Source organism: Phallusia mammillata, chromosome 6 (assembly GCF_965637545.1).
Source record: "Phallusia mammillata chromosome 6, kaPhaMamm4.hap1.1, whole genome shotgun sequence".
NCBI lineage: Eukaryota > Metazoa > Chordata > Ascidiacea > Phlebobranchia > Ascidiidae > Phallusia > Phallusia mammillata.
The window spans coordinates 19,029,591-19,052,987 of NC_137257.1; the positions used below are offsets into that span (position 1 = coordinate 19,029,591).

Below are 23,397 nucleotides of genomic sequence, written 5' to 3' on the forward strand. Positions count from 1 at the left end.
TTGAGTTGTAAAACAACCAGATTTCTTAAGGCAACCACCAAACTACTGGACGGATATTAAGCGAATCTTTCCATGTGGTTTCCGTAGTTTAGTGGTTATCACGTTCGCCTAACACGCGAAAGGACTCCAGTTCGAGCCTGGGCGGAAACAAACTTTTCTCTGTTTTCTGAGATTTAAAGTATCTGCATTATATTTCAATAGCTAGACTCATTTTCTTGGTTTAGGTTTTACAACCTTCAAGAAAAATCAAATTAGTTTTTTACTTCAAAAAGATCGTTTAATGACATGACAATGAAAAGTACATCCCGGCCGGGACTCGAACCCCTGGATTAGAAGTCCGGCGCGCTAATCCATTGCGCCACAGAGACATTGGGAACTCTATCAAATTCTCTGTGACTTGCAATGTCACAGTTTGTGACAAAATTATCGCTTGCCCGATGTTTCAAATGATTCTTTCCAGACATGCGGGTGTCCATTACTTCTATATTGAGTTCGAAAACAACCAGATTTCTGAAGGCAACCACCAATCTACTGGACGGCGATTAACCCAATCTTTCCAAGTGGTTTCCGTAGTGTAGTGGTTATCACGATCGCCTCACACGCGAAATGTCCCCAGTTCGAGCCTGGCCGGAACAAACTTTTATTTGTTCTTGAGATTTGAAGTATATTTCAATTCCTAGACTCATTTTCTTGATTTAGCGTCTACAACCTTACAGAAATATCAAATTTGTTTTTTACTTAAAAAGCATAGTTTTATGATGTGACAATAAAACGTACATCCCTGCCGGGACTCGAACCCGGAACCTCTGGATTAGAAGTCCAGCGCGCTAATCCATTGCGCCACAGAGACGTTGGGAACTCTATCAAATTCTCTATGACTTGCAGTGTCACAATTTGTGACAAAATTATCGCTTACCCGATGTTTCAAATGATTCTTTCCAGACATGCCGGTGTCCATTACTTCTATATTGAGTTGGAAAACAACCCGATTTCTTAAGGCAACCAACAAACTACTGGACGGCAATTAAGCGAATGTTTCCATGCGGTTTCCGTAGTGTAGTGGTTATCACGTTCGCTTCACACGCGAAAGGTCCCCAGTTCGAGCCTGGGCGGAAACAAACTTTTCTCTGTTTTCTGAGATTTAAAGTATCTGCATTATATTTCAATAGCTAGACTCATTTTCTTGGTTTAGATTTTACAACATTAAAAAAAATCAAATTAGTTTTTGACTTCAAAAAGATCGTTTAATGTCATGACAATTAAAGGAACATCCCTGCCGGGACTCGAACCCGGAACCTCTGGATTCGAAGTCCAGCGCGCTAATCCATTGCGCCACAGAGACATTGGGAACTCTATCAAATTCTCTGTGACTTTCAATGTCACAGTTTGTGACAAAATTATCGCTTGCCCGATGTTTCAAATGATTCTTTCCAGACATGCGGGTGTCCATTACTTCTATATTGAGTTGGAAAACAACCCGATTTCTTAAGGCAACCAACAAACTACTGGACGGCAATTAAGCGAATGTTTCCATGCGGTTTCCGTAGTCTAGTGGTTATCACGTTCGCCTCACACGCGAAAGGTCCCCAGTTCGAGCCTTGCCAGAACAAACTTTTAATTGTTCTCTGAGATTTGAAGTATATTTCAATTCCTAGACTCGTTTTCTTGATTTAGCGACTACAACCTTACAGAAAAATCAAATTTGTTTTTTCTTAAAAAACATAGTTTTATGATGTGACAATAAAAAGTACATCCCTGCCGGGACTCGAACCCGGAACCTCTGGATTAGAAGTCCAGCGCGCTAATCCATTGCGCCACAGAGACGTTGGGAAGTCTATCAAATTCTCTGTGACTTGCAGTGTCACAGTTTGTGACAAAATTATCGCTTGCCCGATGTTTCAAATGATTCTTTCCAGACATGCCGGTGTCCACTAGTTCTATTTTGTGTTGGAAAACAACCAGATTCCTTAAGGCAACCACCAAACTACTGGACGGCGATTAACCGTATCTTACCATGTGGTTTCCGTAGTGTAGTGGTTATCACGATCGCCTAACACGCGAAAGGTCTCCAGTTCGAGCCTGGGCGGAAAAAAACCTTTCTTTGTTTTCTGAGATTAAAAGTTTCTTCATTATGTTTCAATTTGCTAGACTCATTTTCTTGGTTTAGATTTTACAACCTTCAAGAAAAATTAAATTTGTTTTTTACTTCAAAAAGATCGTTTAATGACATGACAATGAAAAGTACATCCCTGCCGGGACTCGAACCTCTGGATTAAAAGTCCTGCGCGCTAATCCATTGCGCCACAGAGACATTAGGAACTCTATCAAATTTTCTGTGACTTGCAATGTCACAATTTGTGACAAAATTATCGCTTGCCCGATGTTCCAAATGATTCTTTCCAGACATATCGGTGTCCACTAGTTCGATTTTGTGTTGGAAAACAACCAGGTTTTTTAGGCAACCGTCAAACTACTGGACGGCGATTAACCGAATCTTTCCAAGTGGTTTCCGTAGTCTAGTGGTTATCACGTTCGCCTCACACGCGAAAGGTCCCCAGTTCGAGCCTTGCCAGAACAAACTTTTGATTGTTCTCTGAGATTTGAAGTATATTTCAATTCCTAGACTCGTTTTCTTGATTTAGCGTCTACAACTTTACAGAAAAATCAAATTTGTTTTTTCTTAAAAAACATAGTTTTATGATGTGACAATAAAAAGTACATCCCAGCCGGGACTCGAACCCGGAAACCCTGGATTAGAAGTCCAGCGCGCTAATCCATTGCGCCACAGAGACGTTGGGAAGTCTATCAAATTCTCTGTGACTTGCAGTGTCACAGTTTGTGACAAAATTATCGCTTGCCCGGTGTTTCAAATGATTCTTTCCAGACATGCCGGTGTCCACTAGTTCTATTTTGTGTTGGAAAACAACCAGGTTTTTTAGGCAACCGTCAAACTACTGGACGGCGATTAACCTAATCTTTCCATGTGGTTTCCGAAGTGTAGTGGATATCACGTTTGCCTAACACGCGAAAGGTCCCCAGTTCGAGCCTGGGCGGACACAAACTTTTCTCTGCTTTCTGAGATTTAACGAATCTGCATTATATTTCAATTTGCTAGACTCATTTTCTTGGTTTAGATTTTACAACCTTCAAAAAAAATCAAATTTGTTTTTTACTTCAAAAACATAGTTTTATGACATGACAATAAAAAGTACATCCCTGCCGGGACTCGAAACCCTGGATTAGAAGTCCAGCGCGCTAATCCATTGCGCCACAGAGACATTGGGAACTCTATCAAAATTCTCTATGACTTGCAGTGTCACAATTTGTGACAAAATTATCGCTTGCCCGATGTTTCAAATGATTCTTTCCAGACATGCCGGTGTCCATTACTTCTATATTGAGTTGTAAAACAACCAGATTTCTTAAGGCAACCACCAAACTACTGGACGGATATTAAGCGAATCTTTCCATGTGGTTTCCGTAGTTTAGTGGTTATCACGTTCGCCTAACACGCGAAAGGACTCCAGTTCGAGCCTGGGCGGAAACAAACTTTTCTCTGTTTTCTGAGATTTAAAGTATCTGCATTATATTTCAATAGCTAGACTCATTTTCTTGGTTTAGATTTTACAACCTTCAAAAAAAATCAAATTTGTTTTTTACTTCAAAAACATAGTTTTATGACATGACAATGAAAAGTACATCCCGGCCGGGACTCGAACCCCTGGATTAGAAGTCCGGCGCGCTAATCCATTGCGCCACAGAGACATTGGGAACTCTATCAAATTCTCTGTGACTTGCAATGTCACAGTTTGTGACAAAATTATCGCTTGCCCGATGTTTCAAATGATTCTTTCCAGACATGCGGGTGTCCATTACTTCTATATTGAGTTCGAAAACAACCAGATTTCTGAAGGCAACCACCAATCTACTGGACGGCGATTAACCCAATCTTTCCAAGTGGTTTCCGTAGTGTAGTGGTTATCACGATCGCCTCACACGCGAAATGTCCCCAGTTCGAGCCTGGCCGGAACAAACTTTTATTTGTTCTTGAGATTTGAAGTATATTTCAATTCCTAGACTCATTTTCTTGATTTAGCGTCTACAACCTTACAGAAATATCAAATTTGTTTTTTACTTAAAAAGCATAGTTTTATGATGTGACAATAAAACGTACATCCCTGCCGGGACTCGAACCCGGAACCTCTGGATTAGAAGTCCAGCGCGCTAATCCATTGCGCCACAGAGACGTTGGGAACTCTATCAAATTCTCTATGACTTGCAGTGTCACAATTTGTGACAAAATTATCGCTTGCCCGATGTTTCAAATGATTCTTTCCAGACATGCCGGTGTCCATTACTTCTATATTGAGTTGGAAAACAACCAGGTTTTTTAGGCAACCGTCAAACTACTGGACGGCGATTAACCGAATCTTTGCAAGTGGTTTCCGTAGTCTAGTGGTTATCACGTTCGCCTCACACGCGAAAGGTCCCCAGTTCGAGCCTTGCCAGAACAAACTTTTGATTGTTCTCTGAGATTTGAAGTATATTTCAATTCCTAGACTCGTTTTCTTGATTTAGCGTCTACAACTTTACAGAAAAATCAAATTTGTTTTTTCTTAAAAAACATAGTTTTATGATGTGACAATAAAAAGTACATCCCAGCCGGGACTCGAACCCGGAAACCCTGGATTAGAAGTCCAGCGCGCTAATCCATTGCGCCACAGAGACGTTGGGAAGTCTATCAAATTCTCTGTGACTTGCAGTGTCACAGTTTGTGACAAAATTATCGCTTGCCCGATGTTTCAAATGATTCTTTCCAGACATGCCGGTGTCCACTAGTTCTATTTTGTGTTGGAAAACAACCAGGTTTTTTAGGCAACCGTCAAACTACTGGACGGCGATTAACCGTATCTTTCCGTGTGGTTTCCGAAGTGTAGTGATTACCACGTTCGCCTAACACGCGAAAGGTCCCCAGTTCGAGCCTGGGCGGAAACAAACTTTTCTCTGTTTTCTGAGATTTAAAGTATCTGCATTATATTTCAATAGCTAGACTCATTTTCTTGGTTTAGATTTTACAACCTTACAGAAAAATAAAATTTGTTTTTTACTTCAAAAAGATCGTTTAATGACATGACAATGAAAAGTACATCCCTGCCGGGACTCGAACCCGGAACCCCTGGACTAGAAGTCCAGCGCGCTAATCCATTGCGCCACAGAGACATTGGGAACTCTATCAAATTCTCTGTGACTTGCAGTGTCACAGTTTGTGACAAAATTATCGCTTGCCCGATGTTTCAAATGATTCTTTCCAGACATGCCGGTGTCCACTAGTTCTATTTTGTGTTGGAAAACAACCGGGTTTTTTAGGCAACCGTCAAACTACTGGACGGCGATTAACCGTATCTTTCCGTGTGGTTTCCGAAGTGTAGTGATTACCACGTTCGCCTAACACGCGAAAGGTCCCCAGTTCGAGCCTGGGCGGAAACAAACTTTTCTCTGTTTTCTGAGATTTAAAGTATCTGCATTATATTTCAATAGCTAGACTCATTTTCTTGGTTTAGATTTTACAACCTTACAGAAAAATAAAATTTGTTTTTTACTTCAAAAAGATCGTTTAATGACATGACAATGAAAAGTACATCCCTGCCGGGACTCGAACCCGGAACCCCTGGACTAGAAGTCCAGCGCGCTAATCCATTGCGCCACAGAGACGTTGGGAAGTCTATCAAATTCTCTGTGACTTGCAGTGTCACAGTTTGTGACAAAATTATCGCTTGCCCGATGTTTCAAATGATTCTTTCCAGACATGCCGGTGTCCACTAGTTCTATTTTGTGTTGGAAAACAACCAGGTTTTTTAGGCAACCGTCAAACTACTGGACGGCGATTAACCTAATCTTTCCATGTGGTTTCCGAAGTGTAGTGGATATCACGTTTGCCTAACACGCGAAAGGTCCCCAGTTCGAGCCTGGGCGGACACAAACTTTTCTCTGCTTTCTGAGATTTAAAGAATCTGCATTATATTTCAATTTGCTAGACTCATTTTCTTGGTTTAGATTTTACAACCTTCAAAAAAAATCAAATTTGTTTTTTACTTCAAAAACATAGTTTTATGACATGACAATAAAAAGTACATCCCTGCCGGGACTCGAAACCCTGGATTAGAAGTCCAGCGCGCTAATCCATTGCGCAACAGAGACATTGGGAACTCTATCAAAATTCTCTATGACTTGCAGTGTCACAATTTGTGACAAAATTATCGCTTGCCCGATGTTTCAAATGATTCTTTCCAGACATGCCGGTGTCCATTACTTCTATATTGAGTTGTAAAACAACCAGATTTCTTAAGGCAACCACCAAACTACTGGACGGATATTAAGCGAATCATTCCATGTGGTTTCCGTAGTTTAGTGGTTATCACGTTCGCCTAACACGCGAAAGGACTCCAGTTCGAGCCTGGGCGGAAACAAACTTTTCTCTGTTTTCTGAGATTTAAAGTATCTGCATTATATTTCAATAGCTAGACTCATTTTCTTGGTTTAGGTTTTACAACCTTCAAGAAAAATCAAATTAGTTTTTTACTTCAAAAAGATCGTTTAATGACATGACAATGAAAAGTACATCCCTGCCGGGACTCGAACCCGGAACCCCTGGACTAGAAGTCCAGCGCGCTAATCCATTGCGCCACAGAGACGTTGGGAAGTCTATCAAATTCTCTGTGACTTGCAGTGTCACAGTTTGTGACAAAATTATCGCTTGCCCGGTGTTTCAAATGATTCTTTCCAGACATGCCGGTGTCCACTAGTTCTATTTTGTGTTGGAAAACAACCAGTTTTTTTAGGCAACCGTCAAACTACTGGACGGCGATTAACCTAATCTTTCCATGTGGTTTCCGAAGTGTAGTGGATATCACGTTTGCCTAACACGCGAAAGGTCCCCAGTTCGAGCCTGGGCGGACACAAACTTTTCTCTGCTTTCTGAGATTTAAAGAATCTGCATTATATTTCAATTTGCTAGACTCATTTTCTTGGTTTAGATTTTACAACCTTCAAAAAAAATCAAATTTGTTTTTTACTTCAAAAACATAGTTTTATGACATGACAATAAAAAGTACATCCCTGCCGGGACTCGAAACCCTGGATTAGAAGTCCAGCGCGCTAATCCATTGCGCAACAGAGACATTGGGAACTCTATCAAAATTCTCTATGACTTGCAGTGTCACAATTTGTGACAAAATTATCGCTTGCCCGATGTTTCAAATGATTCTTTCCAGACATGCCGGTGTCCATTACTTCTATATTGAGTTGTAAAACAACCAGATTTCTTAAGGCAACCACCAAACTACTGGACGGATATTAAGCGAATCTTTCCATGTGGTTTCCGTAGTTTAGTGGTTATCACGTTCGCCTAACACGCGAAAGGACTCCAGTTCGAGCCTGGGCGGAAACAAACTTTTCTCTGTTTTCTGAGATTTAAAGTATCTGCATTATATTTCAATAGCTAGACTCATTTTCTTGGTTTAGGTTTTACAACCTTCAAGAAAAATCAAATTAGTTTTTTACTTCAAAAAGATCGTTTAATGACATGACAATGAAAAGTACATCCCGGCCGGGACTCGAACCCCTGGATTAGAAGTCCGGCGCGCTAATCCATTGCGCCACAGAGACATTGGGAACTCTATCAAATTCTCTGTGACTTGCAATGTCACAGTTTGTGACAAAATTATCGCTTGCCCGATGTTTCAAATGATTCTTTCCAGACATGCGGGTGTCCATTACTTCTATATTGAGTTCGAAAACAACCAGATTTCTGAAGGCAACCACCAATCTACTGGACGGCGATTAACCCAATCTTTCCAAGTGGTTTCCGTAGTGTAGTGGTTATCACGATCGCCTCACACGCGAAATGTCCCCAGTTCGAGCCTGGCCGGAACAAACTTTTATTTGTTCTTGAGATTTGAAGTATATTTCAATTCCTAGACTCATTTTCTTGATTTAGCGTCTACAACCTTACAGAAATATCAAATTTGTTTTTTACTTAAAAAGCATAGTTTTATGATGTGACAATAAAACGTACATCCCTGCCGGGACTCGAACCCGGAACCTCTGGATTAGAAGTCCAGCGCGCTAATCCATTGCGCCACAGAGACGTTGGGAACTCTATCAAATTCTCTATGACTTGCAGTGTCACAATTTGTGACAAAATTATCGCTTACCCGATGTTTCAAATGATTCTTTCCAGACATGCCGGTGTCCATTACTTCTATATTGAGTTGGAAAACAACCCGATTTCTTAAGGCAACCAACAAACTACTGGACGGCAATTAAGCGAATGTTTCCATGCGGTTTCCGTAGTGTATTGGTTATCACGTTCGCTTCACACGCGAAAGGTCCCCAGTTCGACCCTGGGCGGAAACAAACGTTTCTCTGCTTTCTGAGATTTAAATAATCTGCATTATATTTCAATTTGCTAGACTCATTTTCTTGGTTTAGATTTTACAACCTTCAAAAAAATCAAATTTGTTTTTTACTTCAAAAACATAGTTTTATGACATGACAATAAAAAGTACATCCCTACCGGGACTCGAACCCGGAACCTCTGTATTAAAAGTCCAGCGCGCTAATCCATTGCGCCACAGAGACATTGGGAACTCTATCAAATTCTCTGTGACTTGCAGTGTCACAGTTTGTGACAAAATTATCGCTTGCCCGATGTTTCAAATGATTCTTTCCAGACATGCCGGTGTCCATTACTTCTATATTGAGTTGGAAAACAACCAGATTTCTTAAGGCAACCACCAAACTACTGGACGGTCATTATCCGAATCTTTCCATGTGGTTTCCGAAATGTAGTGGTTATCACGTTCGCCTAACACGCGAAAGGTCCCCAGTTCGAGCCTGGGCGGAAACAAACTTTTCTCTGTTTTCTGAGATTTAAAGTATCTGCATTATATTTCAATAGTTAGACTCATTTTCTTGGTTTAGATTTTACAACCTTCAAGAAAAATCAAATTAGTTTTTTACTTCAAAAAGATCGTTTAATGACATGACAATGAAAAGTACATCCCATACGGGACTCGAGCCCGGAACCTCTGGAATAGAAGTCCAGCGCGCTAATCCATTGCGCCACAGAGACATTGGGAACTCTATCAAATTCTCTGTGACTTGCAGTGTCACAGTTTGTGAACAAATTATCGCTTGCCCGATGTTTCAAATGATTCTTTCCAGACATGCGGGTGTCCGTTAATGCTATATTGAGTTCGAAAACAACCAGATTTCTGAAGGCAACCACCAATCTACTGGACGGCGATTAACCCAATCTTTACAAGTGGTTTCCGTAGTGTAGTGGTTATCACGATCGCCTCACACGCGAAATGTCCCTAGTTCGAGCCTGGCCGGAACAAACTTTTCTTTGTTCTTGAGATTTGAAGTATATTTCAATTCCTAGACTCGTTTTCTTGATTTAGCGTCTACACCCTTACAGAAATATCAAATTTGTTTTTTACTTAAAAAACATAGTTTTATGATGTGACAATAAAAAGTACATCCCTGCCGGGACTCGAACCCGGAACCTCTGGATTAGAAGTCCAGCGCGCTAATCCATTGCGCCACAGAGACGTTGGGAACTCTATCAAATTCTCTATGACTTGCAGTGTCACAATTTGTGACAAAATTATCGCTTGCCCGATGTTTCAAATGATTCTTTCCAGACATGCCGGTGTCCATTACTTCTATATTGAGTTGGAAAACAACCAGATTTCTTAAGGCAACCACCAAACTACTGGACGGCAATTAAGCGAATGTTTCCATGCGGTTTCCGTAGTGTAGTGGTTATCACGTTCGCTTCACACGCGAAAGGTCCCCAGTTCGAGCCTGGGCGGAAACAAACTTTTCTCTGTTTTCTGAGATTTCAAGTATCTGCATTATATTTCAATTTGCTAGACTCATTTTCTTGGTTTAGATTTTACAACCTTCAAAAAAATCAAATTTGTTTTTTACTTCAAAAACATAGTTTTATGACATGACAATAAAAAGTACATCCCTACCGGGACTCGAACCCGGAACCTCTGCATTAAAAGTCCAGCGCGCTAATCCATTGCGCAACAGAGACATTGGGAACTCTATCAAATTCTCTGTGACTTGCAGTGTCACAGTTTGTGACAAAATTATCGCTTGCCCGATGTTTCAAATGATTCTTTCCAGACATGCCGGTGTCCACTAGTTCTATTTTGTGTTGGAAAACAACCAGGTTTTTTAGGCAACCGTCAAACTACTGGACGGCGATTAACCGTATCTTTCCGTGTGGTTTCCGAAGTGTAGTGATTATCACGTTCGCCTAACACGCGAAAGGTCCCCAGTTCGAGCCTGGGCGGAAACAAACTTTTCTCTGTTTTCTGAGATTGAAAGTATCTGCATTATATTTCAATAGCTAGACTCATTTTCTTGGTTTAGATTTTACAACCTTACAGAAAAATAAAATTTGTTTTTTACTTCAAAAAGATCGTTTAATGACATGACAATGAAAAGTACATCCCTGCCAGGACTCGAACCCGGAACCCCTGGACTAGAAGTCCAGCGCGCTAATCCATTGCTCCACAGAGACATTGGGAACTCTATCAAATTCTCTGTGACTTGCAGTGTCACAATTTGTGACAAAATTATCGCTTGCCCGATGTTTCAAATGATTCTTTCCAGACATGTCGGTGACCACTAGTTCTATTTTGTGTTCGAAAACAACCAGGTTTTTTAGGCAACCGTCAAACTACTGGACGGCGATTAACCGAATCTTACCATGTGGTTTCCGTAGTGTAGTGGTTGTCACGTTCGCCTAACACGCGAAAGGTCCCCAGTTCGAGCCTGGGCGGACACAAACTTTTCTCTGCTTTCTGAGATTTAAAGAATCTGCATTATATTTCAATTTGCTAGACTCATTTTCTTGGTTTAGATTTTACAACCTTCAAAAAAAATCAAATTTGTTTTTTACTTCAAAAACATAGTTTTATGACATGACAATAAAAAGTACATCCCTGCCGGGACTCGAAACCCTAGATTAGAAGTCCAGCGCGCTAATCCATTGCGCAACAGAGACATTGGGAACTCTATCAAAATTCTCTATGACTTGCAGTGTCACAATTTGTGACAAAATTATCGCTTGCCCGATGTTTCAAATGATTCTTTCCAGACATGCCGGTGTCCATTACTTCTATATTGAGTTGGAAAACAACCAGATTTCTTAAGGCAACCACCAAACTACTGGACGGTCATTATCCGAATCTTTCCATGTGGTTTCCGAAATGTAGTGGTTATCACGTTCGCCTAACACGCGAAAGGTCCCCAGTTCGAGCCTGGGCGGAAACAAACTTTTCTCTGTTTTCTGAGATTTAAAGTATCTGCATTATATTTCAATAGTTAGACTCATTTTCTTGGTTTAGATTTTACAACCTTCAAGAAAAATCAAATTAGTTTTTTACTTCAAAAAGATCGTTTAATGACATGACAATGAAAAGTACATCCCATACGGGACTCGAGCCCGGAACCTCTGGAATAGAAGTCCAGCGCGCTAATCCATTGCGCCACAGAGACATTGGGAACTCTATCAAATTCTCTGTGACTTGCAGTGTCACAGTTTGTGAACAAATTATCGCTTGCCCGATGTTTCAAATGATTCTTTCCAGACATGCGGGTGTCCGTTAATGCTATATTGAGTTCGAAAACAACCAGATTTCTGAAGGCAACCACCAATCTACTGGACGGCGATTAACCCAATCTTTACAAGTGGTTTCCGTAGTGTAGTGGTTATCACGATCGCCTCACACGCGAAATGTCCCTAGTTCGAGCCTGGCCGGAACAAACTTTTCTTTGTTCTTGAGATTTGAAGTATATTTCAATTCCTAGACTCGTTTTCTTGATTTAGCGTCTACACCCTTACAGAAATATCAAATTTGTTTTTTACTTAAAAAACATAGTTTTATGATGTGACAATAAAAAGTACATCCCTGCCGGGACTCGAACCCGGAACCTCTGGATTAGAAGTCCAGCGCGCTAATCCATTGCGCCACAGAGACGTTGGGAACTCTATCAAATTCTCTATGACTTGCAGTGTCACAATTTGTGACAAAATTATCGCTTGCCCGATGTTTCAAATGATTCTTTCCAGACATGCCGGTGTCCATTACTTCTATATTGAGTTGGAAAACAACCAGATTTCTTAAGGCAACCACCAAACTACTGGACGGCAATTAAGCGAATGTTTCCATGCGGTTTCCGTAGTGTAGTGGTTATCACGTTCGCTTCACACGCGAAAGGTCCCCAGTTCGAGCCTGGGCGGAAACAAACTTTTCTCTGTTTTCTGAGATTTCAAGTATCTGCATTATATTTCAATTTGCTAGACTCATTTTCTTGGTTTAGATTTTACAACCTTCAAAAAAATCAAATTTGTTTTTTACTTCAAAAACATAGTTTTATGACATGACAATAAAAAGTACATCCCTACCGGGACTCGAACCCGGAACCTCTGCATTAAAAGTCCAGCGCGCTAATCCATTGCGCAACAGAGACATTGGGAACTCTATCAAATTCTCTGTGACTTGCAGTGTCACAGTTTGTGACAAAATTATCGCTTGCCCGATGTTTCAAATGATTCTTTCCAGACATGCCGGTGTCCACTAGTTCTATTTTGTGTTGGAAAACAACCAGGTTTTTTAGGCAACCGTCAAACTACTGGACGGCGATTAACCGTATCTTTCCGTGTGGTTTCCGAAGTGTAGTGATTATCACGTTCGCCTAACACGCGAAAGGTCCCCAGTTCGAGCCTGGGCGGAAACAAACTTTTCTCTGTTTTCTGAGATTGAAAGTATCTGCATTATATTTCAATAGCTAGACTCATTTTCTTGGTTTAGATTTTACAACCTTACAGAAAAATAAAATTTGTTTTTTACTTCAAAAAGATCGTTTAATGACATGACAATGAAAAGTACATCCCTGCCAGGACTCGAACCCGGAACCCCTGGACTAGAAGTCCAGCGCGCTAATCCATTGCTCCACAGAGACATTGGGAACTCTATCAAATTCTCTGTGACTTGCAGTGTCACAATTTGTGACAAAATTATCGCTTGCCCGATGTTTCAAATGATTCTTTCCAGACATGTCGGTGACCACTAGTTCTATTTTGTGTTCGAAAACAACCAGGTTTTTTAGGCAACCGTCAAACTACTGGACGGCGATTAACCGAATCTTACCATGTGGTTTCCGTAGTGTAGTGGTTGTCACGTTCGCCTAACACGCGAAAGGTCCCCAGTTCGAGCCTGGGCGGACACAAACTTTTCTCTGCTTTCTGAGATTTAAAGAATCTGCATTATATTTCAATTTGCTAGACTCATTTTCTTGGTTTAGATTTTACAACCTTCAAAAAAAATCAAATTTGTTTTTTACTTCAAAAACATAGTTTTATGACATGACAATAAAAAGTACATCCCTGCCGGGACTCGAAACCCTAGATTAGAAGTCCAGCGCGCTAATCCATTGCGCAACAGAGACATTGGGAACTCTATCAAAATTCTCTATGACTTGCAGTGTCACAATTTGTGACAAAATTATCGCTTGCCCGATGTTTCAAATGATTCTTTCCAGACATGCCGGTGTCCATTACTTCTATATTGAGTTGTAAAACAACCAGATTTCTTAAGGCAACCACCAAACTACTGGACGGATATTAAGCGAATCTTTCCATGTGGTTTCCGTAGTTTAGTGGTTATCACGTTCGCCTAACACGCGAAAGGACTGCAGTTCGAGCCTGGGCGGAAACAAACTTTTCTCTGTTTTCTGAGATTTAAAGTATCTGCATTATATTTCAATAGCTAGACTCATTTTCTTGGTTTAGATTTTACAACCTTCAAGAAAAATCAAATTAGTTTTTTACTTCAAAAAGATCGTTTAATGACATGACAATGAAAAGTACATCCCGGCCGGGACTCGAACCCCTGGATTAGAAGTCCGGCGCGCTAATCCATTGCGCCACAGAGACATTGGGAACTCTATCAAATTCTCTGTGACTTGCAATGTCACAGTTTGTGACAAAATTATCGCTTGCCCGATGTTTCAAATGATTCTTTCCAGACATGCGGGTGTCCATTACTTCTATATTGAGTTCGAAAACAACCAGATTTCTGAAGGCAACCACCAATCTACTGGACGGCGATTAACCCAATCTTTCCAAGTGGTTTCCGTAGTGTAGTGGTTATCACGATCGCCTCACACGCGAAATGTCCCTAGTTCGAGCCTGGCCGGAACAAACTTTTCTTTGTTCTTGAGATTTGAAGTATATTTCAATTCCTAGACTCGTTTTCTTCATTTAGCGTCTACAACCTTACAGAAATATCAAATTTGTTTTTTACTTAAAAAGCATAGTTTTATGATGTGACAATAAAAAGTACATCCCTGCCGGGACTCGAACCCGGAACCTCTGGATTAGAAGTCCAGCGCGCTAATCCATTGCGCCACAGAGACGTTGGGAACTCTATCAAATTCTCTATGACTTGCAGTGTCACAATTTGTGACAAAATTATCGCTTACCCGATGTTTCAAATGATTCTTTCCAGACATGCCGGTGTCCAATACTTCTATATTGAGTTGGAAAACAACCAGATTTCTTAAGGCAACCACCAAACTACTGGACGGCAATTAAGCGAATGTTTCCATGCGGTTTCCGTAGTGTAGTGGTTATCACGTTCGCCTAACACGCGAAAGGTCCCCAGTTCGAGCCTGGGCGGAAACAAACTTTTCTCTGTTTTCTGAGATTTAAAGTATCTGCATTATATTTCAATAGTTGGACTCATTTTCTTGGTTTAGATTTTACAACATTAAAAAAAATCAAATTAGTTTTTGACTTCAAAAAGATCGTTTAATGACATGACAATGAAAGGAACATCCCTGCCGGGACTCGAGCCCGGAACCTCTGGATTAAAAGTCCAGCGCGCCAATCCATTGCGCCACAGAGACATTGGGAACTCTATCAAATTCTCTGTGACTTGCAGTGTCACAGTTTGTGACAAAATTATCGCTTGCCCGATGTTTCAAATGATTCTTTCCAGACATGCCGGTGTCCATTACTTCTATATTGAGTTGGAAAACAACCAGATTTCTTAAGGCAACCACCAAACTACTGGACGGCGATTATCCGAATCTTTCCATGCGGTTTCCGTAATGTAGTGGTTATCACGTTCGCCTAACACGCGAAAGGTCCCCAGTTCGAGCCTGGGCGGAAACAAACTTTTCTCTGTTTTCTGAGATTTAAAGTATCTGCATTATATTTCAATAGTTAGACTCATTTTCTTGGTTTAGATTTTACAACCTTCAAGAAAAATCAAATTTGTTTTTTACTTCAAAAAGATCGTTTAATGACATGACAATGAAAAGTACATCCCGGCCGGGACTCGAACCCCTGGATTAGAAGTCCGGCGCGCTAATCCATTGCGCCACAGAGACATTGGGAACTCTATCAAATTCTCTGTGACTTGCAGTGTCACAGTTTGTGACAAAATTATCGCTTGCCCGATGTTTCAAATGATTCTTTCCAGACATGCCGGTGTCCATTACTTCTATATTGAGTTGGAAAACAACCAGATTTCTTAAGGCAACCACCAAACTACTGGACGGCGATTATCCGAATCTTTCCATGCGGTTTCCGTAGTGTAGTGGTTATCACGTTCGCCTGACACGCGAAAGGTCCCCAGTTCGAGCCTGGGCGGAAACAAACTTTTCTCTGTTTTCTGAGATTTAAAGTATCTGCATTATATTTCAATAGTTAGACTCATTTTCTTGGTTTAGATTTTACAACCTTCAAGAAAAATCAAATTTGTTTTTTACTTCAAAAAGATCGTTTAATGACATGACAATGAAAAGTACATCCCATACGGGACTCGAGCCCGGAACCTCTGGAATAGAAGTCCAGCGCGCTAATCCATTGCGCCACAGAGACATTGGGAACTCTATCAAATTCTCTGTGACTTGCAGTGTCACAGTTTGTGACAAAATTATCGCTTGCCCGATGTTTCAAATGATTCTTTCCAGACATGCGGGTGTCCGTTACTGCTATATTGAGTTCGAAAACAACCAGATTTCTGAAGGCAACCACCAATCTACTGGACGGCGATTAACCCAATCTTTGCAAGTGGTTTCCGTAGTGTAGTGGTTATCACGATCGCCTCACACGCGAAATGTCCCTAGTTCGAGCCTGGCCGGAACAAACTTTTCTTTGTTCTTGAGATTTGAAGTATATTTCAATTCCTAGACTCATTTTCTTGATTTAGCGTCTACAACCTTACAGAAATACCAAATTTGTTTTTTACTTAAAAAACATAGTTTTATGATGTGACCATAAAAAGTACATCCCTGCCGGGACTCGAACCCGGAACCTCTGGATTAGAAGTCCAGCGCGCTAATCCATTGCGCCACAGAGACGTTGGGAACTCTATCAAATTCTCTATGACTTGCAGTGTCACAATTTGTGACAAAATTATCGCTTGCCCGATGTTTCAAATGATTCTTTCCAGACATGCCGGTGTCCATTACTTCTATATTGAGTTGGAAAACAACCAGATTTCTTAAGGCAACCACCAAACTACTGGACGGCAATTAAGCGAATGTTTCCATGCGGTTTCCGTAGTGTAGTGGTTATCACGTTCGCTTCACACGCGAAAGGTCCCCAGTTCGAGCCTGGGCGGAAACAAACTTTTCTCTGTTTTCTGAGATTTCAAGAATCTGCATTATATTTCAATTTGCTAGACTCATTTTCTTGGTTTAGATTTTACAACCTTCAAAAAAGTCAAATTTGTTTTTTACTTCAAAAACATAGTTTTATGACATGACAATAAAAAGTACATCCCTACCGGGACTCGAACCCGTCACCTCTGCAGTAAAAGTCCAGCGCGCTAATCCATTGCGCCACAGAGACATTGGGAACTCTATCAAATTCTCTGTGACTTGCAGTGTCACAGTTTGTGACAAAATTATCGCTTGCCCGATGTTTCAAATGATTCTTTCCAGACATGCCGGTGTCCATTACTTCTATATTGAGTTGGAAAACAACCAGATTTCTTAAGGCAACCACCAAACTACTGGACGGCGATTATCCGAATCTTTCCATGTGGTTTCCGAAATGTAGTGGTTATCACGTTCGCCTCACACGCGAAAGGTCCCCAGTTCGAGCCTGGGCGGAAACAAACTTTTCTCTGTTTTCTGAGATTTAAAGTATCTGCATTATATTTCAATAGTTAGACTCATTTTCTTGGTTTAGATTTTACAACATTAAAAAAAATCAAATTTGTTTTTTACTTCAAAAAGATCGTTTAATGACATGACAATGAAAAGTACATCGCATACGGGACTCGAGCCCGGAACCTCTGGAATAGAAGTCCAGCGCGCTAATCCATTGCGCCACAGAGACATTGGGAACTCTATCAAATTCTCTGTGACTTGCAGTGTCACAGTTTGTGACAAAATTATCGCTTGCCCGATGTTTCAAATGATTCTTTCCAGACATGCGGGTGTCCGTTACTGCTATATTGAGTTCGAAAACAACCAGATTTCTGAAGGCAACCACCAATCTACTGGACGGCGATTAACCCAATCTTTGCAAGTGGTTTCCGTAGTGTAGTGGTTATCACGATCGCCTCACACGCGAAATGTCCCTAGTTCGAGCCTGGCCGGAACAAACTTTTCTTTGTTCTTGAGATTTGAAGTATATTTCAATTCCTAGACTCGTTTTCTTGATTTAGCGTCTACAACCTTACAGAAATATCAAATTTGTTTTTTACTCAAAAAACATAGTTTTATGATGTGACAATAAAAAGTACATCCCTGCCGGGACTCGAACCCGGAACCTCTGGATTAGAAGTCCAGCGCGCTAATCCATTGCGCCACAGAGACGTTGGGAACTCTATCAAATTCTCTATGACTTGCAGTGTCACAATTTGTGACAAAATTATCGCTTACCCGATGTTTCAAATGATTCTTTCCAGACATGCCGGTGTCCAATACTTCTATATTGAGTTGGAAAACAACCAGATTTCTTAAGGCAACCACCAAACTACTGGACGGCAATTAAGCGAATGTTTCCATGCGGTTTCCGTAGTGTAGTGGTTATCACGTTCGCCTAACACGCGAAAGGTCCCCAGTTCGAGCCTGGGCGGAAACAAACTTTTCTCTGTTTTCTGAGATTTAAAGTATCTGCATTATATTTCAATAGTTAGACTCATTTTCTTGGTTTAGATTTTACAACATTAAAAAAAATCAAATTAGTTTTTGACTTCAAAAAGATCGTTTAATGACATGACAATGAAAGGAACATCCCTGCCGGGACTCGAACCCGGAACCTCTGGATTAAAAGTCCAGCGCGCCAATCCATTGCGCCACAGAGACATTGGGAACTCTATCAAATTCTCTGTGACTTGCAGTGTCACAGTTTGTGACAAAATTATCGCTTGCCCGATGTTTCAAATGATTCTTTCCAGACATGCCGGTGTCCATTACTTCTATATTGAGTTGGAAAACAACCAGATTTCTTAAGGCAACCACCAAACTACTGGACGGCGATTATCCGAATCTTTCCATGCGGTTTCCGTAATGTAGTGGTTATCACGTTCGCCTAACACGCGAAAGGTCCCCAGTTCGAGCCTGGGCGGAAACAAACTTTTCTCTGTTTTCTGAGATTTAAAGTATCTGCATTATATTTCAATAGTTAGACTCATTTTCTTGGTTTAGATTTTACAACCTTCAAGAAAAATCAAATTTGTTTTTTACTTCAAAAAGATCGTTTAATGACATGACAATGAAAAGTACATCCCGGCCGGGACTCGAACCCCTGGATTAGAAGTCCGGCGCGCTAATCCATTGCGCCACAGAGACATTGGGAACTCTATCAAATTCTCTGTGACTTGCAGTGTCACAGTTTGTGACAAAATTATCGCTTGCCCGATGTTTCAAATGATTCTTTCCAGACATGCCGGTGTCCATTACTTCTATATTGAGTTGGAAAACAACCAGATTTCTTAAGGCAACCACCAAACTACTGGACGGCGATTATCCGAATCTTTCCATGCGGTTTCCGTAGTGTAGTGGTTATCACGTTCGCCTGACACGCGAAAGGTCCCCAGTTCGAGCCTGGGCGGAAACAAACTTTTCTCTGTTTTCTGAGATTTAAAGTATCTGCATTATATTTCAATAGTTAGACTCATTTTCTTGGTTTAGATTTTACAACCTTCAAGAAAAATCAAATTTGTTTTTTACTTCAAAAAGATCGTTTAATGACATGACAATGAAAAGTACATCCCATACGGGACTCGAGCCCGGAACCTCTGGAATAGAAGTCCAGCGCGCTAATCCATTGCGCCACAGAGACATTGGGAACTCTATCAAATTCTCTGTGACTTGCAGTGTCACAGTTTGTGACAAAATTATCGCTTGCCCGATGTTTCAAATGATTCTTTCCAGACATGCGGGTGTCCGTTACTGCTATATTGAGTTCGAAAACAACCAGATTTCTGAAGGCAACCACCAATCTACTGGACGGCGATTAACCCAATCTTTGCAAGTGGTTTCCGTAGTGTAGTGGTTATCACGATCGCCTCACACGCGAAATGTCCCTAGTTCGAGCCTGGCCGGAACAAACTTTTCTTTGTTCTTGAGATTTGAAGTACATTTCAATTCCTAGACTCATTTTCTTGATTTAGCGTCTACAACCTTACAGAAATACCAAATTTGTTTTTTACTTAAAAAACATAGTTTTATGATGTGACCATAAAAAGTACATCCCTGCCGGGACTCGAACCCGGAACCTCTGGATTAGAAGTCCAGCGCGCTAATCCATTGCGCCACAGAGACGTTGGGAACTCTATCAAATTCTCTATGACTTGCAGTGTCACAATTTGTGACAAAATTATCGCTTGCCCGATGTTTCAAATGATTCTTTCCAGACATGCCGGTGTCCATTACTTCTATATTGAGTTGGAAAACAACCAGATTTCTTAAGGCAACCACCAAACTACTGGACGGCAATTAAGCGAATGTTTCCATGCGGTTTCCGTAGTGTAGTGGTTATCACGTTCGCTTCACACGCGAAAGGTCCCCAGTTCGAGCCTGGGCGGAAACAAACTTTTCTCTGTTTTCTGAGATTTCAAGAATCTGCATTATATTTCAATTTGCTAGACTCATTTTCTTGGTTTAGATTTTACAACCTTCAAAAAAGTCAAATTTGTTTTTTACTTCAAAAACATAGTTTTATGACATGACAATAAAAAGTACATCCCTACCGGGACTCGAACCCGTCACCTCTGCAGTAAAAGTCCAGCGCGCTAATCCATTGCGCCACAGAGACATTGGGAACTCTATCAAATTCTCTGTGACTTGCAGTGTCACAGTTTGTGACAAAATTATCGCTTGCCCGATGTTTCAAATGATTCTTTCCAGACATGCCGGTGTCCATTACTTCTATATTGAGTTGGAAAACAACCAGATTTCTTAAGGCAACCACCAAACTACTGGACGGCGATTATCCGAATCTTTCCATGTGGTTTCCGAAATGTAGTGGTTATCACGTTCGCCTGACACGCGAAAGGTCCCCAGTTCGAGCCTGGGCGGAAACAAACTTTTCTCTGTTTTCTGAGATTTAAAGTATCTGCATTATATTTCAATAGTTAGACTCATTTTCTTGGTTTAGATTTTACAACATTAAAAAAAATCAAATTTGTTTTTTACTTCAAAAAGATCGTTTAATGACATGACAATGAAAAGTACATCCCATACGGGACTCGAGCCCGGAACCTCTGGAATAGAAGTCCAGCGCGCTAATCCATTGCGCCACAGAGACATTGGGAACTCTATCAAATTCTCTGTGACTTGCAGTGTCACAGTTTGTGACAAAATTATCGCTTGCCCGATGTTTCAAATGATTCTTTCCAGACATGCGGGTGTCCGTTACTGCTATATTGAGTTCGAAAACAACCAGATTTCTGAAGGCAACCACCAATCTACTGGACGGCGATTAACCCAATCTTTGCAAGTGGTTTCCGTAGTGTAGTGGTTATCACGATCGCCTCACACGCGAAATGTCCCTAGTTCGAGCCTGGCCGGAACAAACTTTTCTTTGTTCTTGAGATTTGAAGTATATTTCAATTCCTAGACTCGTTTTCTTGATTTAGCGTCTACAACCTTACAGAAATATCAAATTTGTTTTTTACTCAAAAAACATAGTTTTATGATGTGACAATAAAAAGTACATCCCTGCCGGGACTCGAACCCGGAACCTCTGGATTAGAAGTCCAGCGCGCTAATCCATTGCGCCACAGAGACGTTGGGAACTCTATCAAATTCTCTATGACTTGCAGTGTCACAATTTGTGACAAAATTATCGCTTACCCGATGTTTCAAATGATTCTTTCCAGACATGCCGGTGTCCAATACTTCTATATTGAGTTGGAAAACAACCAGATTTCTTAAGGCAACCACCAAACTACTGGACGGCAATTAAGCGAATGTTTCCATGCGGTTTCCGTAGTGTAGTTGTTATCACGTTCGCCTAACACGCGAAAGGTCCCCAGTTCGAGCCTGGGCGGAAACAAACTTTTCTCTGTTTTCTGAGATTTAAAGTATCTGCATTATATTTCAATAGTTAGACTCATTTTCTTGGTTTAGATTTTACAACATTAAAAAAAATCAAATTAGTTTTTGACTTCAAAAAGATCGTTTAATGACATGACAATGAAAGGAACATCCCTGCCGGGACTCGAACCCGGAACCTCTGGATTAAAAGTCCAGCGCGCCAATCCATTGCGCCACAGAGACATTGGGAACTCTATCAAATTCTCTGTGACTTGCAGTGTCACAGTTTGTGACAAAATTATCGCTTGCCCGATGTTTCAAATGATTCTTTCCAGACATGCCGGTGTCCATTACTTCTATATTGAGTTGGAAAACAACCAGATTTCTTAAGGCAACCACCAAACTACTGGACGGCGATTATCCGAATCTTTCCATGCGGTTTCCGTAATGTAGTGGTTATCACGTTCGCCTAATACGCGAAAGGTCCCCAGTTCGAGCCTGGGCGGAAACAAACTTTTCTCTGTTTTCTGAGATTTAAAGTATCTGCATTATATTTCAATAGTTAGACTCATTTTCTTGGTTTAGATTTTACAACCTTCAAGAAAAATCAAATTTGTTTTTTACTTCAAAAAGATCGTTTAATGACATGACAATGAAAAGTACATCCCGGCCGGGACTCGAACCCCTGGATTAGAAGTCCGGCGCGCTAATCCATTGCGCCACAGAGACATTGGGAACTCTATCAAATTCTCTGTGACTTGCAGTGTCACAGTTTGTGACAAAATTATCGCTTGCCCGATGTTTCAAATGATTCTTTCCAGACATGCCGGTGTCCATTACTTCTATATTGAGTTGGAAAACAACCAGATTTCTTAAGGCAACCACCAAACTACTGGACGGCGATTATCCGAATCTTTCCATGCGGTTTCCGTAATGTAGTGGTTATCACGTTCGCCTAACACGCGAAAGGTCCCCAGTTCGAGCCTGGGCGGAAACAAACTTTTCTCTGTTTTCTGAGATTTAAAATGTCTGCATTATATTTCAATAGTTAGACTCATTTTCTTGGTTTAGATTTTACAACCTTCAAGAAAAATCAAATTTGTTTTTTACTTCAAAAAGATCGTTTAATGACATGACAATGAAAAGTACATCCCATACGGGACTCGAGCCCGGAACCTCTGGAATAGAAGTCCAGCGCGCTAATCCATTGCGCCACAGAGACATTGGGAACTCTATCAAATTCTCTGTGACTTGCAGTGTCACAGTTTGTGACAAAATTATCGCTTGCCCGATGTTTCAAATGATTCTTTCCAGACATGCGGGTGTCCGTTACTGCTATATTGAGTTCGAAAACAACCAGATTTCTGAAGGCAACCACCAATCTACTGGACGGCGATTAACCCAATCTTTGCAAGTGGTTTCCGTAGTGTAGTGGTTATCACGATCGCCTCACACGCGAAATGTCCCTAGTTCGAGCCTGGCCGGAACAAACTTTTCTTTGTTCTTGAGATTTGAAGTATATTTCAATTCCTAGACTCGTTTTCTTGATTTAGCGTCTACAACCTTACAGAAATACCAAATTTGTTTTTTACTTAAAAAACATAGTTTTATGATGTGACCATAAAAAGTACATCCCTGCCGGGACTCGAACCCGGAACCTCTGGATTAGAAGTCCAGCGCGCTAATCCATTGCGCCACAGAGACGTTGGGAACTCTATCAAATTCTCTATGACTTGCAGTGTCACAATTTGTGACAAAATTATCGCTTGCCCGATGTTTCAAATGATTCTTTCCAGACATGCCGGT

General features: G+C 40.9%; 46 non-coding genes across 46 annotated transcripts; 22 read left to right on the forward strand and 24 right to left on the reverse strand.

Annotated features, from left to right (window-relative positions):
* The first annotated feature begins 77 nt into the window (after positions 1 to 77).
* Positions 78 to 150, forward strand: Trnav-aac (transfer RNA valine (anticodon AAC)). Its single transcript has one exon. It is a non-coding gene; the product is annotated as a tRNA-Val (tRNA).
* A 626-nt stretch (positions 151 to 776) lies between these two features.
* On the reverse strand, positions 777 to 850 carry Trnar-ucu (transfer RNA arginine (anticodon UCU)). The gene has a single exon. It is a non-coding gene; the product is annotated as a tRNA-Arg (tRNA).
* Positions 851 to 1,045: 195 nt separating this feature from the next.
* Trnav-cac (transfer RNA valine (anticodon CAC)) lies at positions 1,046 to 1,118 on the forward strand. The gene has a single exon. It is a non-coding gene; the product is annotated as a tRNA-Val (tRNA).
* A 150-nt stretch (positions 1,119 to 1,268) lies between these two features.
* On the reverse strand, positions 1,269 to 1,342 carry Trnar-ucg (transfer RNA arginine (anticodon UCG)). The gene has a single exon. It is a non-coding gene; the product is annotated as a tRNA-Arg (tRNA).
* A 408-nt stretch (positions 1,343 to 1,750) lies between these two features.
* Positions 1,751 to 1,824, reverse strand: Trnar-ucu (transfer RNA arginine (anticodon UCU)). Its single transcript has one exon. It is a non-coding gene; the product is annotated as a tRNA-Arg (tRNA).
* An 894-nt stretch (positions 1,825 to 2,718) lies between these two features.
* On the reverse strand, positions 2,719 to 2,792 carry Trnar-ucu (transfer RNA arginine (anticodon UCU)). Its single transcript has one exon. It is a non-coding gene; the product is annotated as a tRNA-Arg (tRNA).
* Positions 2,793 to 3,474: 682 nt separating this feature from the next.
* Positions 3,475 to 3,547, forward strand: Trnav-aac (transfer RNA valine (anticodon AAC)). Its single transcript has one exon. It is a non-coding gene; the product is annotated as a tRNA-Val (tRNA).
* Positions 3,548 to 4,173: 626 nt separating this feature from the next.
* Positions 4,174 to 4,247, reverse strand: Trnar-ucu (transfer RNA arginine (anticodon UCU)). Its single transcript has one exon. It is a non-coding gene; the product is annotated as a tRNA-Arg (tRNA).
* Positions 4,248 to 4,654: 407 nt separating this feature from the next.
* Positions 4,655 to 4,728, reverse strand: Trnar-ucu (transfer RNA arginine (anticodon UCU)). The gene has a single exon. It is a non-coding gene; the product is annotated as a tRNA-Arg (tRNA).
* Positions 4,729 to 5,146: 418 nt separating this feature from the next.
* Trnar-ucu (transfer RNA arginine (anticodon UCU)) lies at positions 5,147 to 5,220 on the reverse strand. Its single transcript has one exon. It is a non-coding gene; the product is annotated as a tRNA-Arg (tRNA).
* A 418-nt stretch (positions 5,221 to 5,638) lies between these two features.
* Positions 5,639 to 5,712, reverse strand: Trnar-ucu (transfer RNA arginine (anticodon UCU)). Its single transcript has one exon. It is a non-coding gene; the product is annotated as a tRNA-Arg (tRNA).
* Positions 5,713 to 6,394: 682 nt separating this feature from the next.
* Positions 6,395 to 6,467, forward strand: Trnav-aac (transfer RNA valine (anticodon AAC)). Its single transcript has one exon. It is a non-coding gene; the product is annotated as a tRNA-Val (tRNA).
* Positions 6,468 to 6,618: 151 nt separating this feature from the next.
* Trnar-ucu (transfer RNA arginine (anticodon UCU)) lies at positions 6,619 to 6,692 on the reverse strand. Its single transcript has one exon. It is a non-coding gene; the product is annotated as a tRNA-Arg (tRNA).
* Positions 6,693 to 7,374: 682 nt separating this feature from the next.
* Positions 7,375 to 7,447, forward strand: Trnav-aac (transfer RNA valine (anticodon AAC)). Its single transcript has one exon. It is a non-coding gene; the product is annotated as a tRNA-Val (tRNA).
* A 626-nt stretch (positions 7,448 to 8,073) lies between these two features.
* On the reverse strand, positions 8,074 to 8,147 carry Trnar-ucu (transfer RNA arginine (anticodon UCU)). Its single transcript has one exon. It is a non-coding gene; the product is annotated as a tRNA-Arg (tRNA).
* Positions 8,148 to 8,342: 195 nt separating this feature from the next.
* Trnav-cac (transfer RNA valine (anticodon CAC)) lies at positions 8,343 to 8,415 on the forward strand. The gene has a single exon. It is a non-coding gene; the product is annotated as a tRNA-Val (tRNA).
* Positions 8,416 to 8,566: 151 nt separating this feature from the next.
* Positions 8,567 to 8,640, reverse strand: Trnak-uuu (transfer RNA lysine (anticodon UUU)). Its single transcript has one exon. It is a non-coding gene; the product is annotated as a tRNA-Lys (tRNA).
* Positions 8,641 to 9,541: 901 nt separating this feature from the next.
* Positions 9,542 to 9,615, reverse strand: Trnar-ucu (transfer RNA arginine (anticodon UCU)). Its single transcript has one exon. It is a non-coding gene; the product is annotated as a tRNA-Arg (tRNA).
* Positions 9,616 to 9,810: 195 nt separating this feature from the next.
* Trnav-cac (transfer RNA valine (anticodon CAC)) lies at positions 9,811 to 9,883 on the forward strand. The gene has a single exon. It is a non-coding gene; the product is annotated as a tRNA-Val (tRNA).
* A 151-nt stretch (positions 9,884 to 10,034) lies between these two features.
* On the reverse strand, positions 10,035 to 10,108 carry Trnak-uuu (transfer RNA lysine (anticodon UUU)). The gene has a single exon. It is a non-coding gene; the product is annotated as a tRNA-Lys (tRNA).
* A 194-nt stretch (positions 10,109 to 10,302) lies between these two features.
* Positions 10,303 to 10,375, forward strand: Trnav-aac (transfer RNA valine (anticodon AAC)). The gene has a single exon. It is a non-coding gene; the product is annotated as a tRNA-Val (tRNA).
* Positions 10,376 to 11,988: 1,613 nt separating this feature from the next.
* Trnar-ucu (transfer RNA arginine (anticodon UCU)) lies at positions 11,989 to 12,062 on the reverse strand. Its single transcript has one exon. It is a non-coding gene; the product is annotated as a tRNA-Arg (tRNA).
* Positions 12,063 to 12,257: 195 nt separating this feature from the next.
* Trnav-cac (transfer RNA valine (anticodon CAC)) lies at positions 12,258 to 12,330 on the forward strand. The gene has a single exon. It is a non-coding gene; the product is annotated as a tRNA-Val (tRNA).
* A 151-nt stretch (positions 12,331 to 12,481) lies between these two features.
* On the reverse strand, positions 12,482 to 12,555 carry Trnak-uuu (transfer RNA lysine (anticodon UUU)). Its single transcript has one exon. It is a non-coding gene; the product is annotated as a tRNA-Lys (tRNA).
* A 194-nt stretch (positions 12,556 to 12,749) lies between these two features.
* On the forward strand, positions 12,750 to 12,822 carry Trnav-aac (transfer RNA valine (anticodon AAC)). The gene has a single exon. It is a non-coding gene; the product is annotated as a tRNA-Val (tRNA).
* Positions 12,823 to 14,428: 1,606 nt separating this feature from the next.
* Trnar-ucu (transfer RNA arginine (anticodon UCU)) lies at positions 14,429 to 14,502 on the reverse strand. Its single transcript has one exon. It is a non-coding gene; the product is annotated as a tRNA-Arg (tRNA).
* A 195-nt stretch (positions 14,503 to 14,697) lies between these two features.
* Trnav-aac (transfer RNA valine (anticodon AAC)) lies at positions 14,698 to 14,770 on the forward strand. The gene has a single exon. It is a non-coding gene; the product is annotated as a tRNA-Val (tRNA).
* A 150-nt stretch (positions 14,771 to 14,920) lies between these two features.
* Positions 14,921 to 14,994, reverse strand: Trnak-uuu (transfer RNA lysine (anticodon UUU)). The gene has a single exon. It is a non-coding gene; the product is annotated as a tRNA-Lys (tRNA).
* A 195-nt stretch (positions 14,995 to 15,189) lies between these two features.
* On the forward strand, positions 15,190 to 15,262 carry Trnav-aac (transfer RNA valine (anticodon AAC)). Its single transcript has one exon. It is a non-coding gene; the product is annotated as a tRNA-Val (tRNA).
* Positions 15,263 to 15,675: 413 nt separating this feature from the next.
* On the forward strand, positions 15,676 to 15,748 carry Trnav-gac (transfer RNA valine (anticodon GAC)). The gene has a single exon. It is a non-coding gene; the product is annotated as a tRNA-Val (tRNA).
* A 633-nt stretch (positions 15,749 to 16,381) lies between these two features.
* On the reverse strand, positions 16,382 to 16,455 carry Trnar-ucu (transfer RNA arginine (anticodon UCU)). The gene has a single exon. It is a non-coding gene; the product is annotated as a tRNA-Arg (tRNA).
* A 195-nt stretch (positions 16,456 to 16,650) lies between these two features.
* On the forward strand, positions 16,651 to 16,723 carry Trnav-cac (transfer RNA valine (anticodon CAC)). Its single transcript has one exon. It is a non-coding gene; the product is annotated as a tRNA-Val (tRNA).
* A 420-nt stretch (positions 16,724 to 17,143) lies between these two features.
* Trnav-cac (transfer RNA valine (anticodon CAC)) lies at positions 17,144 to 17,216 on the forward strand. Its single transcript has one exon. It is a non-coding gene; the product is annotated as a tRNA-Val (tRNA).
* Positions 17,217 to 17,848: 632 nt separating this feature from the next.
* On the reverse strand, positions 17,849 to 17,922 carry Trnar-ucu (transfer RNA arginine (anticodon UCU)). The gene has a single exon. It is a non-coding gene; the product is annotated as a tRNA-Arg (tRNA).
* A 195-nt stretch (positions 17,923 to 18,117) lies between these two features.
* Positions 18,118 to 18,190, forward strand: Trnav-aac (transfer RNA valine (anticodon AAC)). The gene has a single exon. It is a non-coding gene; the product is annotated as a tRNA-Val (tRNA).
* A 150-nt stretch (positions 18,191 to 18,340) lies between these two features.
* Positions 18,341 to 18,414, reverse strand: Trnak-uuu (transfer RNA lysine (anticodon UUU)). The gene has a single exon. It is a non-coding gene; the product is annotated as a tRNA-Lys (tRNA).
* Positions 18,415 to 18,609: 195 nt separating this feature from the next.
* Trnav-aac (transfer RNA valine (anticodon AAC)) lies at positions 18,610 to 18,682 on the forward strand. The gene has a single exon. It is a non-coding gene; the product is annotated as a tRNA-Val (tRNA).
* A 413-nt stretch (positions 18,683 to 19,095) lies between these two features.
* Positions 19,096 to 19,168, forward strand: Trnav-gac (transfer RNA valine (anticodon GAC)). Its single transcript has one exon. It is a non-coding gene; the product is annotated as a tRNA-Val (tRNA).
* A 633-nt stretch (positions 19,169 to 19,801) lies between these two features.
* On the reverse strand, positions 19,802 to 19,875 carry Trnar-ucu (transfer RNA arginine (anticodon UCU)). The gene has a single exon. It is a non-coding gene; the product is annotated as a tRNA-Arg (tRNA).
* A 195-nt stretch (positions 19,876 to 20,070) lies between these two features.
* On the forward strand, positions 20,071 to 20,143 carry Trnav-cac (transfer RNA valine (anticodon CAC)). Its single transcript has one exon. It is a non-coding gene; the product is annotated as a tRNA-Val (tRNA).
* A 420-nt stretch (positions 20,144 to 20,563) lies between these two features.
* Trnav-gac (transfer RNA valine (anticodon GAC)) lies at positions 20,564 to 20,636 on the forward strand. The gene has a single exon. It is a non-coding gene; the product is annotated as a tRNA-Val (tRNA).
* A 632-nt stretch (positions 20,637 to 21,268) lies between these two features.
* Positions 21,269 to 21,342, reverse strand: Trnar-ucu (transfer RNA arginine (anticodon UCU)). Its single transcript has one exon. It is a non-coding gene; the product is annotated as a tRNA-Arg (tRNA).
* A 195-nt stretch (positions 21,343 to 21,537) lies between these two features.
* Positions 21,538 to 21,610, forward strand: Trnav-aac (transfer RNA valine (anticodon AAC)). The gene has a single exon. It is a non-coding gene; the product is annotated as a tRNA-Val (tRNA).
* A 150-nt stretch (positions 21,611 to 21,760) lies between these two features.
* On the reverse strand, positions 21,761 to 21,834 carry Trnak-uuu (transfer RNA lysine (anticodon UUU)). The gene has a single exon. It is a non-coding gene; the product is annotated as a tRNA-Lys (tRNA).
* Positions 21,835 to 22,515: 681 nt separating this feature from the next.
* On the forward strand, positions 22,516 to 22,588 carry Trnav-aac (transfer RNA valine (anticodon AAC)). The gene has a single exon. It is a non-coding gene; the product is annotated as a tRNA-Val (tRNA).
* Positions 22,589 to 23,221: 633 nt separating this feature from the next.
* Positions 23,222 to 23,295, reverse strand: Trnar-ucu (transfer RNA arginine (anticodon UCU)). The gene has a single exon. It is a non-coding gene; the product is annotated as a tRNA-Arg (tRNA).
* Between the last annotated feature and the right edge of the window lie 102 nt (positions 23,296 to 23,397).